The 12,994-nt window shown below is 44.3% G+C and overlaps 1 protein-coding gene across 2 annotated transcripts in view; it reads right to left on the bottom strand.

Moving 5' to 3' along the window:
• The window catches only part of TMC5 (transmembrane channel like 5), a 571,516-nt gene that overhangs the window by 289,862 nt on the left and 268,660 nt on the right, over positions 1-12,994 (bottom strand). The window lies entirely within an intron of this gene.

The following is a 12,994-nucleotide window of genomic DNA, read 5'->3' on the forward strand; positions in this document are numbered from 1 at the left end:
CCATTCTATCAGTACAACTTATTTTGTTCACCAGACTCATGCTTCTGCCCTTCTTCACCCAAAGCCTAATTGTGCGCTGTGTTGATGTGTCCTATGTTGCGGTGTACCGTGTTGAAGTGTCATATGTTCAGTTCAGTTCAAAAACCTTTATAACGATCTCTAAGGCCATAAAAGCATTCAAAGATAAAAAAAGAACTGCATTATAAATTTAAAACATTCTGAACAGTGCAAATGGGACCTATTCCATCAAAGGTGATTTGGCTACACATGACGACATGGCATTTCCATTAATAGAGTACAATACTAAAGTGGCGAATGGAAGGAAAAAACACAAAACATGGGCAGAAATACCAGGTACCAGATCAATTCATTTAATGTAAGTAGATAAACCCAATGCATACGACAGAACAGCGGTAATGTAATAAATAGTTAAAACCACAAAATTCATTAAAAAAAATTACATTGAACATAAAAATGTTAAAAGCTGTTTCCCATTTATAGGCAATACGATAGTCTATGCATTGGACACTTGTGTTGGTACTGCAGTCAGGCTAACAACTTTTAATTGTTTCTCCTTTTCTAAGAAAGCCCATCTCCTCCGCCACATTGCATTTAGAAACTAAGAGACAGAAAAAACAATGGGCTCGGAGGTATCGTACTTCAAAACTCTGAATGCCGCCATACATTGCACAAACCCCCGATTCCGACACAATTGTAGAATCCAACACCGACTTGCTGCTTTATACCCGGGGCAAAAGAATAGAACTTGCAGTTCAGACTCCTCCTGGTTATTACAAGCAGGACACCCACGCAGGGGCAGACCAGCCCATTTAGAAGTGAAGGCCCGGCGGGGTAGAGTGCTGTATCTGAACTGAACATATAATTCCTTGCTGTCAGGGGTAGTCCTCCTTAACAATGAGGAAATGTTTAGTTAAAGCACCTAATTTCAGATTTACCTGGATGGCCTCGAGCTTTTGAGTTTGATACATTCTCAGGAGTTCGGCTCGAGAAACCAAAGAGCTGGTTTCTTCAGGATTACTTTAAAGGGCTGGTTTGCCTATACTTACACATAGGTGCCTTACATGCGCAAACCAAGGAACTTTTTTTAATACCCCTGGATAGGCTAGTAGCTCCTTGGTTTCTGCTTGATACTCAGCCAATTCTGGAGTCACCCAAAGCCTATGCCAAAAAATATGGGGTCGTAGAGCAGCCTCATCTTCGATCGGGGCTATGCCTAATTCTAGTCGCAAGGGGATTAACGGGATACTAGGCGGGAGGCCCAGAATTTGTCTAAGGAAACTGTTCTCAACTTTACTTAAAGGGGCAGAGGAACAGTGACCCCAGAGTTCAGCCCCATACAGCGTGGCTTCCCTCGCTTGTGCCCTATAAATCTCAATGGCAGGGGCAATGGGCTTGATAGTTGATTCCCTTACCAATTTAGCTATACCCCCGGAGGTCTGGGCTAACTTTAGCTTGGCTTTGGCTATTTGGGGCGCCTACTCCATGTTTTCAGTAAGGGTGACGCCCAAATAGTCGAATACAGAAACCCTTTCCAGTGCAATGCTATTTAGTTGGGGATTTGAGCGTATTTTCTTGGGCGGATTAACTACCATGAACTTAGTTTTCATGGTGTTGATCACCAGGCCCCTATTATTACAAAAAATGACAAACCTATCCAGTATCCTCTGAATACCCATCGGCGTCTTGGACAACAAGAGAGTTTCATCAGCAAACATCAATACTAGTACCTTTGAGTTTGCTAGCTAAGGGGCATCGTTGTCCTCAACCTCTGAAAGTTGTGCAATGAGTGCGTTGACAAAGAGGCAAAACAGGGTTGGTGCAAGCACACAACCCTGTCTCAATCCTCTGTCAACTGGGAGCCTGTTGGGTAATTCTCCACCCCTGCCACATCTTACTTGAACATAAGTGGCATCATGCAGCTTGGTAAGCATGCTGAGCAAATAGGGGGGAATCCCCAGTTCTCTTAGCACCCCCCAAAGTTTAGTTCTGGGCACCAAATCAAAAGCTGTTTTCAGGTCCACAAAAATCAAGAAGAGGCTGCCACCCTCAATTGATTCCGTCTTCCAAACAATACATTGGGAGTATATATATATTTAGTCCACGGTAGAGGTGTTCTCCTTGAATCCGGCTTGGTAGGGGCTTATTATGTCATTCTCTTGCAACCAGCCTTGGATTCGATCTAATAGTACCCGTGCAAACAATTTTTGTGTGACATTGATCAAACTGATCGGTCTGTAGTTTGCAGGGTGTAGGGGAGAGCCCTTTTTGAAGACTGGGACAATTTCTTTCCCCGCCCAGGTCGCAGGGATTGGCATGCCATTCATAATGGCGCTAAATAACACACACAGATAGGGACCCCAGATGTATGATTCCTCCCTGAACAAATCCCCTGGCTACCTATCTAGACCAGGTGCTTTGTCTGCTGGTAATTTCTCAATTGCCGAGATAACCTCACGGAGGGTTATCCCAACAGCCACCTCATCGACGTGGCTAAGGGCGGTAGCAGATGAGTCCTCTGCCCGCCCGCTAACTGGACCTGAGTCGCCTAGGGAAGCTCTATGGTTGATAGAATGTGGGTCCAGATCAATTTCTACTGCATACAATGCCCGAAAATGATATGCCCATATTTCTGCTGGAATATTTGGTTCAACCGCTGGGTTACCCTCCCTACTACCTGTTCTGACTATGGCCCAGAATTCTCTCATGTCCCGGTTCAGTAGGGCGGTTTTAATGTCCACCCATTTGTTCTCTTCCCAGGACTGCTTTGCTCGACAAACAACTTCTTTGTATTGAATTCTCCTAATTTTAGTTAATGACTTGTTTTTTTCTTTAATGGCCACTAACTACACACGTTTGGCCTTACAGCAGTTATCATTAAACCACATATGGGTTATCATTTTTGTTTTTCTAGGGCGTACTATCGGATAGAAAAAATCAGCTAGTTTTGTTGTCAAATTCTTTTGGAGTCCCGCTCTCTGCCTAATATGGGCTGGATTATCCCAATCTGCGGGAACGCAGCTGAGTTCCTGGAAGGCTGGTATTACCATTTCATAAAGAGCTCCCATCTTCTCGGGTGTTTGTTCTATTGCTCCCCACCTAATTCTTCTCCTATTGCTAGTGAGAGATAACCTATTCTCCAGAGGGGAATTATTTGCAGGGAGAATACCAGAATCTGGAACCTTCAGCGTTAATATCAGGGCATTATGGCCACTGTCATGTCGTGGCATGACACCAAAATCCAGAACCCTATACCATGATCTGCACTCCACTAAGATATAATCAATTAGAGATACTTGGCCGATTCTATTAAACGTTAATTTACCCGGCCTGTCAGTAGTTGTGCAACCATTACAAGCTCTCAGAGAATGGTTTAAAAAAATTGCATTTATTTGGAGTACCAAGGGGGACCATATCTTGACCGAATGGACTTGTGGGTCTGGAATAGCCCACTGGAGGTCCTCCTCATTGATAATCATATCATGAGCACCAGAGTGGGGTTTGAAATGACAATTTAGATCTCCTCCAACTATCAGCCTCGAATTTGACGGCACCATAGGGATAAAAGAGTTTAAATCGTCAAGAGTTTTTGATTCCTGGGACAGGCTTATAGGCCGAGAATAGACATTAATGATGGCAAACCTCAATTTAGAAGGAAAGCTAAGCATTACACATTGTACGTCTTTAGAGGGGGTAGTCAGGGGAGTAGGTGTACAGCCAACATGAGAGGCAACCCAAATGGATAATCCACCAGACGGTCTGCCCCTCTCTCTAGTGGTAGCTGGGATGTTAAATATTACAAAACCCTCCCTGGCATAGTCATCTCTTGCCCAAGTCTCCTGGAACAAACAGACGTCAAACTGGTCCACAAAAAGTCCCCACTCTGGCCAAGAAAGTTTATTCTTAATGCCAGCTACGTTCCAGGATAGGATCTTCAGCACGCTACCTGGGCATGAGACTCCTCTCCCGAGGCATCGGTGGGAGCTTCGATTGTACTTAGATGGTTTATCCCCTTTACGGTATCGTTGGGATGGATAGAGAGATGAATAGGTATAGACCCAAGTGGGTAGGATGGTCTCACCGGAACCCCATTCCCCAAGATGGATTCAACACAAGCCCCCATTGTTGTATCTATCGCCACTAAGGGTGACTGCTTGGAGCTCCCCTGATCTAACTGCACACACTCTCCCTGGGGTTCCTGGATATTCTTTGGAGAACACACACCGTTTGAACTTAGTGGTCAATCTACATCTTCCAGGTGCCCATATCAATTGTTTACAGGCAGGTTGAAAGGTGTCCTATGTATTATACTGTAGCTGGACTCGGCCCCCTCTTTTTTCGTAGCATGCTAGGGTTATCATGGTTTTGACACCCTCAGTGCATGTCTGTGAACCTTCAGGTAGACTTACCAAGGATACCTCCGACACTAGCATATGATTCACAAAAGCCTCCTACCCATACCCTAGAAATAATATCTGATAATACCTAAACCAGTTGCAAAGCTAGTGATTCAGGAGCATTTTTATTTATTTAAGTCACATGCTTATATAGGCAGGTACATATGGCTTTATTAGTGTGTGTTGACATTTTCACAACCACACAAACAATATGCCTTCAACACATGTAAAGGCATCAACAACTTCTGTAGGATCGTAAGTTCTGGTTGTCGTCCCAGGTAGGTTAATAGAAATTTACACAAACTTATTTCTACTCAATGGAGAATCTTGTAATTGCTTGTCAAGTTTTAAACTTGGGAGATTCTGGTATTAAGATGTTTTTGCTTTTGGAGTCTCTAGAACCAACAGAGAATGTCAAAAGGTAGGCTAGGTAGGTGGGCCTTCTTTGGTGGATGGCTTTGTGAGTTGAGAAACTGATTTAGATTTTTATTTCGGACTTCCAATGAAAGCCAGTAGACATGTAGAATTAGTATGATGTGGCTGGATTTTTGTGAGTAATTAATCTTGCTGTAGTGTGGAATGGTGCATTGATGGGAGGGAGGTGGTGGTTCCTGTAATTAATTCTAGAAATGAAAGATGCATGTTTTCACATTTTAACTAATTGCTCATGTGTAGTTTTGCCCACATGGTGACCAAGAGAAAGATTGGGGTTTGACTGTAAAGTAAAGTGACTTAACAGTGGCTTCCAGGCTCGGGATAAAACCATCAATTTTTAGTTCCTGAAGTAGTTTTTAGCTGCCTCTGCTTTTGGACTTTGGGGCTATCAGTATGAATTCTGTTTTCTGTGGGTTTAGCATTATGAAATGTACATTCATCCATTTGTGTAGTTTCTCCAGAAAACACTGGAGCGAAATTATGTCTTGCTCTCGGTAAGGTTTAGATATAACTGTGTATCATCTGCATATTGATATGATGTGTATGCTTAGTGATTTATATACAGGTTGAATAATGTTGGGGATAATACCGAATCTTGTGGGATGGGCATTTCTTTTATCTGTGTTATTTGTTTGCCTATTTGTATCAGATGACTTCTGCTGTTAAGAGAGAACCAGTTGAAAAATTGAATGTGAAGGTCTATTCTGTGATGGCCAGTAGCCTTCCATTATCTATTGCATAAAACACTGATTTTAGATCCAACATGACATGTTTTCTTCTTCATTCAGCATCTTGTTGAGTACTGTCATTCTAGCAGTCTAATTACTGAAACCTTCTCTAAAAAGGGTTGGCAGTCACCTAGAAGGGAACTGGCAGTTAAATACTCATTGATTTGTAAAGTCACACATTTCAAATTTCACTTTTGCTGTCCTTAATATGGGTATTATAGGTCCAGTTTTCAACTGCCATTGAAGGTTTTCTTGTTTAGGACAGTATTGAAGATATCCTACCAGCACGGAGATATGAAGGAGGAAGTGGTCCCTCAGCAGATACTCTGAGTACCTGATACTTTTGTGTGGTATGGGGTATTGAGTTTTAATGTGTAATAAAGTGTTTCTCATTTTATAGAGATAAGCAATGAGGTGGACAATCAGGTTATTACACTGTTGCATGTCTGTTGAGGACTGAGCTTGTTGTACCCCCTCCCATATTTACCTCCCTGGCAAGTTTGTGACTGTCCATCATCGCTACCACGGGTACTCAAGGGCTGTAAGGGATGTCCTTAGCCCAGTTTGCAGAGCCATAGTAAGATGGGCCCCAGGACTGTGGCTCAGTTGCCCTAATTGCCCTTTTGTGCCCCCAAGGATGATCTGATACCAATTGTTTTATTTCATTTGGTATTCAGCTAAAAGTTATCATTTTTCGAGCAAAGAGCAATTATTTTTGGAAAGACAATGGCCTCTCTCGGAAATTCATTTATTTTGTTAAGTGGGAAATCCAAGCATTCTGATTTTGTATCTTTTAGTGATGTGGCGATTTCTTGGTGATGATATTAAATGGTTTTAAGAAATGTCAGTTTTTGTATAGAATGTAACATTTTCCAGTATGTCATTATTAATAGTAGGATGTCATGTTCCGTGTGTTTTGGGTTGGATGAAAACTGCCTCACATAGTGCAGTTGGAGCAGTGGCTCCAAGGGCCAGATGTATGAAGCATTTTACCACTCACAAACGGCACATCAGGATGTCTGCGACCCTAAAATACTTTTTGCCATATACCAACCTTATTTTGCGATTCAGTAACCTATTACTAGCTCGCAATATAGGGTTGTGAATCACTATTAGGAAGATGCACGTTTAGGGCGTCCCTTCCTAATAGCGAGTTGCACTGGTATGTAGGAATGTTTTGCTACCAGGAATGCGGTCGCAAAACATTTACAGTTACAACCAACTTCAAGTTGGTGGTAACCCATTCGCAAATGGGAAGAGGTCCCCAAGGGACCCCTTCCACTTTGCGAATATGGACACCAGCATTTTTTAGGAGCAGGTAGTGGTTCTACGGACCACCGCCTACTCTCAAAAAATGGAAAGGTAGCTTTTCTTTTTTATTTTTGAAATGCATCCAGTTTTTCTTTAAGGAAAATGGGTTGCATTACAAAAGAAAATAGTTTTATTTAAAAAGCAATCACAGACATGGTGGTCTGCTGTCCCCAACATGTCACTATTCCTGCGAAACATACCTCATGAATATTAATGAGGTAGGTCTATTTGTGGCCGAATGGGTATCACAAAATGCGTCTATGACACAATTTTGCATGGGTATTTGCGATTTCCAAATTGGAAACAGAAAAAATTTGCAATCAGGAAAGGCTGAACTGACTGTTTTGTACATTTGGCACCATGTTTCCAATAACTGTGACAATTTATTTCCCCAGTCTATGTTGAAATCCCCATGTAAATATCTGTGGGACAAAGCAAGAGGTTTTTGAAGATGGAATAGTTCCTAAGTTGGTCTTAAGATTTAGCAGTATATAACTCACAAGTAGGTAAAGGGTGCCCCAGCAGACTGAGCCTCTTGCTTGATGTAATCCTGGCCCCTTGATAAACCTCATGAATAAATAGTTGTCTAGAGATTTTCACTTTTGATTTGTGTTTTTGGATCATTAGAGAAGTAATGTAGCTTGGGTAGGCATTGCTGATGCAGTCTGGATTTTTCTGGACGACCTTTTTAAAATGGCAGATGTGTTGCAGTGATGATGTAATATTTCAGGCACCATAGGACCTGCATAGTTTATTATAGTGTGAAAACATAGGCTTTAGGGGTCAAGTAGTCTTATAGAGATAGAAAATAACTCCTCAGAGAAACTGTTCTGCCATTTTCTGAAATGGCAGCTATATTAGAGGAAGAAGAGACATATATAGAAATGAAATAATGTTTGTAATCCTTTTATGTAGAAACCAAACAATGTTTATGATCTGAATATGAGAAAAAATAATGTTTATCAATCCTGTTTTAGACCCATTTTCATAGTTCACTTCATTTGTTTCGGCAATTGCTTGTAGTACATTTGCAGAATGATGAACATTTGATGAGAGCATATTGACAGGGGCATCTTTTTGTAGCACAGGCTTTGCAAGTACATGTACGTGTAAGGTCGTGGGTAGAGGCTTTTAGAAATGTCATAGGTTTTAGCACCCCATCAATATCTTCCCAACCAAATTCACATGGATCTTTCTGTACATATGCATGATCCAAAACATCCACACCTCTCTGATCAACTAGAATGCTCTTTTAATGTGTCCACGCACAGAATATGTAGGTGGTAGGTCGCTTAGTGGAACTGATCTCTTGAACTCACTGTACCGAAGATCGTCAAATGTGTGACAGTCAGAACTCGTTTTCCACAAACGCACAAGGTCTTTTTCTATGTCTTGAAAGTCACATTCTTCTTCTGTCCAAGCAAATCCTTTTAGAAACTTGACAAGTTTAAGAGTTAAAGTTCCAAACTTTGTTCCAATTTTGCTCACAGTGTCATCACCCATAGGAATATGTGCTTTGATAGGAAAACTGGGCAATTCTAGGTCACGTCTCTCGTACAGAATATGGAGGGCATTAAGTGTCTTTTCTCGCATGTTCAATAATGCATCTATAACTCTGACAATCCTTTACTTAGAACATTGTAACACATCTAAGGAACCCAATAACATCTGTGTAATTAGCCAGTACAATGACTCGATTTGAGCCAATACGAACAGCCCACTTAGCTTTTGGCACAACACGAAGGTCAGCTTTCTCAAATTTGCTGTCAAGTTCTTGAACAATATGGCCTGTACCTTTTGAACAATCTCTGCTGGCACAAACTCTGGACTGTTCCCATGAGGCACAGGGTTAAAGACTGATTTGCATATGGCGATGTCTGAACTGGGGTGGCTTGGTGAGCAAAATAACGATGGATTAAACCCAGATCTGTGACTGGGGGTGAATGTTTTGCCATTGTGCAACATTCCGTCCATCATCTTGTGTTTTTTGCTTTTTACCCTATGTGGGAAGGGTATGCCCAGAGGTGGGTCCCGTGCTCACTACGCCACTGGAGTCAAGCTATCCTGACTGATGAAGGCTGATAGCCAGAAACCGGTCCTAGGATGCTTGATTCCGGTCCAGGAAAGAGATAGCTTGGCATTTCGGTCTGGACTGTTCCCACGAAGCACAGGGTCAAGACTGATTTGCATATGGCCATGTCTGAACTGGGGTGGCTTAGTGAGCAAAATAACGATGGATTAAACCCAGATCTGTGACGGGGGTGAATTTTTGCCATTGTGCAACATTCCGTCCATCATTTTGTGTTGTTTGCTTTTCACCCTGTGTGGGAAGGGTATGCCCAGCGGTGGGTCCCGTGCTCACTATGCCACTGGAGTCAAGCTATCCTGGCTGATGAAGGCGGATAGCCAGTAACCGGTCCTAGGATGCTTGATTCCGGTCCAGGGAAGAGATGGCTTGGCAGTTCGGTCTGGACTGTTCCCATGAAGGACAGGGTCAAGACTGATTTGCATATGGCCATGTCTGAACTGGGGTGGCTTGGTGAGCAAAATAACGATGGATTAAACCCAGATCTGTGACTGGGGGTGAATGTTTTGCCATTGTGCAACATTCTGTCCATCATCTTGTGTTTTCTGCTTTTCACCCTATGTGGGAAGGGCATGCCCAGACGTGGGTCCCGTGCCCACTATGCCACTGGAGTCAAGCTATCCTGGCTGATGAAGGCTGATAGCCAGAAACCGGTCCTAGGATGCTTGATTCCGGTCCAGGGAAGAGATGGCTTGGCAGTTCGGTCTGGACCGTTCCCATGAGGCACAGGGTCAAGACTGATTTGCATATGGCCATGTCTGAACTGGGGTGGCTTGGTGAGCAAAATAACGATGGATTAAACACAGATCTGTGCCTGGGGGTCAATGTTTTGCCATTGTGCAACATTCCATCCATCATCTTGTGTTTTTTGCTTTTCACCCTATGTGGGAAGGGTATGCCCAGAGGTGGGTCCCGTGCTCACTACGCCACTGGAGTCAAGTTATCCTGGCTGATGAAGGCTGATAGCCAGAAACCAGTCCTAGGATGCTTGATTCCAGACCAGGGAAGAGATGGCTTGGCATTTCGGTCTGGACTGTTCCCATGAGGCACAGGGTCAAGACTGATTTGCATATGGCCATGTCTGAACTGGGGTGGCTTAGTGAGCAAAATAACGATGGATTAAACACCGATCTGTGACTGGGGGTGAATGTTTTGCCATTGTGCAACATTCCGTCCATCATTTTGTGTTGTTTGCTTTTCACCCTATGTGGGAAGGGTATGCCCAGAGGTGGGTCCCGTGCTCACTACGCCACTGGAGTCAAGCTATCCTGGCTGATGAAGTCGGATAGCCAGTAACCGGTCCTAGGATGCTTGATTCTGGTCCAGGGTAGAGATGGCTTGGCAGTTCGGTCTGGACTGTTCCCATGAGGGACAGGGTCAATACTGATTTGCATATGGCCATGTCTGAACTGGGGTGCCTTGGTGAGCAAAATAACGATGGATTAAACCCAGATCTGTGACTGGGGGTGAATGTTTTGCCATTGTGCAACATTCCGTCCATCATCTTGTGTTTTATGCTTTTCACCCTATGTGGGAAGGGTATGCCCAGATGTGGGTCCTGTGCTCACTACGCCACTGGAGTCAAGCTATCCTGGCTGATGAAGGCTGATAGCCAGAAACCGGTCCTCGGATGCTTGATTCCGGTCCAGGGAAGAGATGGCTTGGCAGTTCGGTCTGGAATGTTCCCATGAGGCACAGGGTCAAGACTGATTTGCATATGGCCATGTCTGAACTGGGGTGGCTTGGTGAGCAAAATAACGATGGATTAAACCCGGATCTGTGACTGGGGGTGAATATTTTGCCATTGTGCAACATTCCGTCCCTCATCTTGTGTTTTTTGCTTTTCACCCTATGTGGAAGGGTATGCCCAGACGTGGGTCCCGTGCTCACTACACCACTGGAGTCAAGCTATCCTGGCTGATGAAGGTTGATAGCCAGAAATCGGTCCTAGGATGCTTGATTCTGGTCCAGGGAAGAGATAACTTGGCAGTTCGGTCTGGACTGTTCTCATGAGGCACAGGGTCAACACTTATTTGCATATGGCCATGTGTGAACTGGGATGGCTTGGTGAGCAAAATAACGATGGATTAAACCCAGATCTGTGACTGGGGGTGAATGTTTTGCCATTGTGCAACATTCCATCCATCATCTTGTGTTTTTTTGCTTTTCACCCTATGTGTGAAGGGTATGCCCAGGCGTGGGTCCCATGCTCACTACGCCACTGGAGTCAAGCTATCCTGGCTGATGAAGGTTGATAGCCAGAAACCGGTCCTAGGATGCTTGATTCCGGTCCAGGGAAGAGATGGCTTGGCAGTTCGGTCTGGAATGTTCCCATGAGGCACAGGGTCAAGACTGATTTGCATATGGCCATGTCGGAACTGGGGTGGCTTGGTGAGCAAAATAACAATGGATTAAACCCAGATCTGTGACTGGGGGTGAATGTTTTGCCATTGGGCAACATTCCGTCCATCATTTTGTGTTGTTTGCTTTTCACCCTATGTGGGAAGGGTATGCCCAGAGGTGGGTCCCGTGCTCACTACGCCACTGGAGTCAAGCTATCCTGGCTGATGAAGGCGGATAGCCAGTAACCGGTCCTAGGATGCTTGATTCCGGTCCAGGGTAGAGATGGCTTGGCAGTTCGGTCTGGACTGTTCCCATGAGGGACAGGGTCAAGACTGATTTGCATATGGCCATGTCTGGACTGGGGTGGCTTGGTGAGCAAAATAACGATGGATTAAACCCAGATCTGTGACTGGGGGTGAATGTTTTGCCATTGTGCAACATTCCGTCCATCATCTTGTGTTTTCTGCTTTTCACCCTATGTGGGAAGGGTATGCCCAGACGTGGGTCCTGTGCTCACTACGCCACTGGAGTCAAGCTATCCTGGCTGATGAAGGCTGATAGCCAGAAACCGGTCCTAGGATGCTTGATTCCGGTCCAGGGAAGAGATGGCTTGGCAGTTCGGTCTGGACTGTTCCCATGAGGCAAAGGGTCAAGACTGATTTGCATATGGCCATGTCTGAACTGGGGTGGCTTGGTGAGCAAAATAATGATGGATTAAACCCAGATCTGTGCCTGGGGGTCAGTGTTTTGCCATTGTGCAACATTCCATCCATCATCTTGTGTTTTTTGCTTTTCACCCTATGTGGAAAGGGTATGCCCAGAGGTGGGTCCCGTGCTCACTACGCCACTGGAGTCAAGTTATCCTGGCTGATGAAGGCTGATAGCCAGAAACCAGTCCTAGGATGCTTGATTCCGGACCAGGGAAGAGATGGCTTGGCATTTCGGTCTGCACTGTTCCCATTACGCACAGGGTCAAGACTGATTTGCATATGGTCATGTCTGAACTGGGGTGGCTTGTTGAGCAAAATAACGATGGATTAAACCCAGATCTGTGACTGGGGGTGAATATTTTCTCCAGTATTACATCTTTCATAGATTCACATGCTTGTATCTTCCCCGTCGTCATGGTGGGAGTCTCACGGTAACAGAATGACCAAGCAGTATCATAGAGAAGAAAAACTGCATAGAAAATCCCCATAGGGGCTGTATTATTTGGTAACCAGACCATATCTTTGTTTGGACCAAAAGCCAGCCAATCAGCATTGCTGCCCTGCCCTCACACTCCCCAGCAGAAGCTTCCTGCCTCAGATTTCCAACCGCCTTCGTGTGATAAGGAGTCTCCCTGAGCTCTGCTCAGTTTTCTTTCTGTTCCTGAGTGAATTTTTGACCCTTTGGAATCTTGTTTCCTGTCTACTAGATTGAGGTATTGTGTGTACTTATTTCTCTCATAATGGCTGACAGCTCTAAAAAGAGGCTGTTCAGGCCATGCAGGTCCTGTGGGAAGGCCAGACTTTCCTCTGAGGACCCACATGAGGACTGCCTTTACTGTCTCTACCCTAAACACCTGGTGAAAGACTGTAAGCTTTGTAGAAAATTTTCTGACAAAACTAAAAGAGACAGAGAGGCTAGACTACTGTTATGCTTCAGAAAAAGAAGGCCACATCAGGCTCAGATTC

Source organism: Lissotriton helveticus, chromosome 10 (genome assembly GCF_964261635.1).
Source record: "Lissotriton helveticus chromosome 10, aLisHel1.1, whole genome shotgun sequence".
NCBI classification, from domain to species: Eukaryota; Metazoa; Chordata; class Amphibia; order Caudata; family Salamandridae; genus Lissotriton; species Lissotriton helveticus.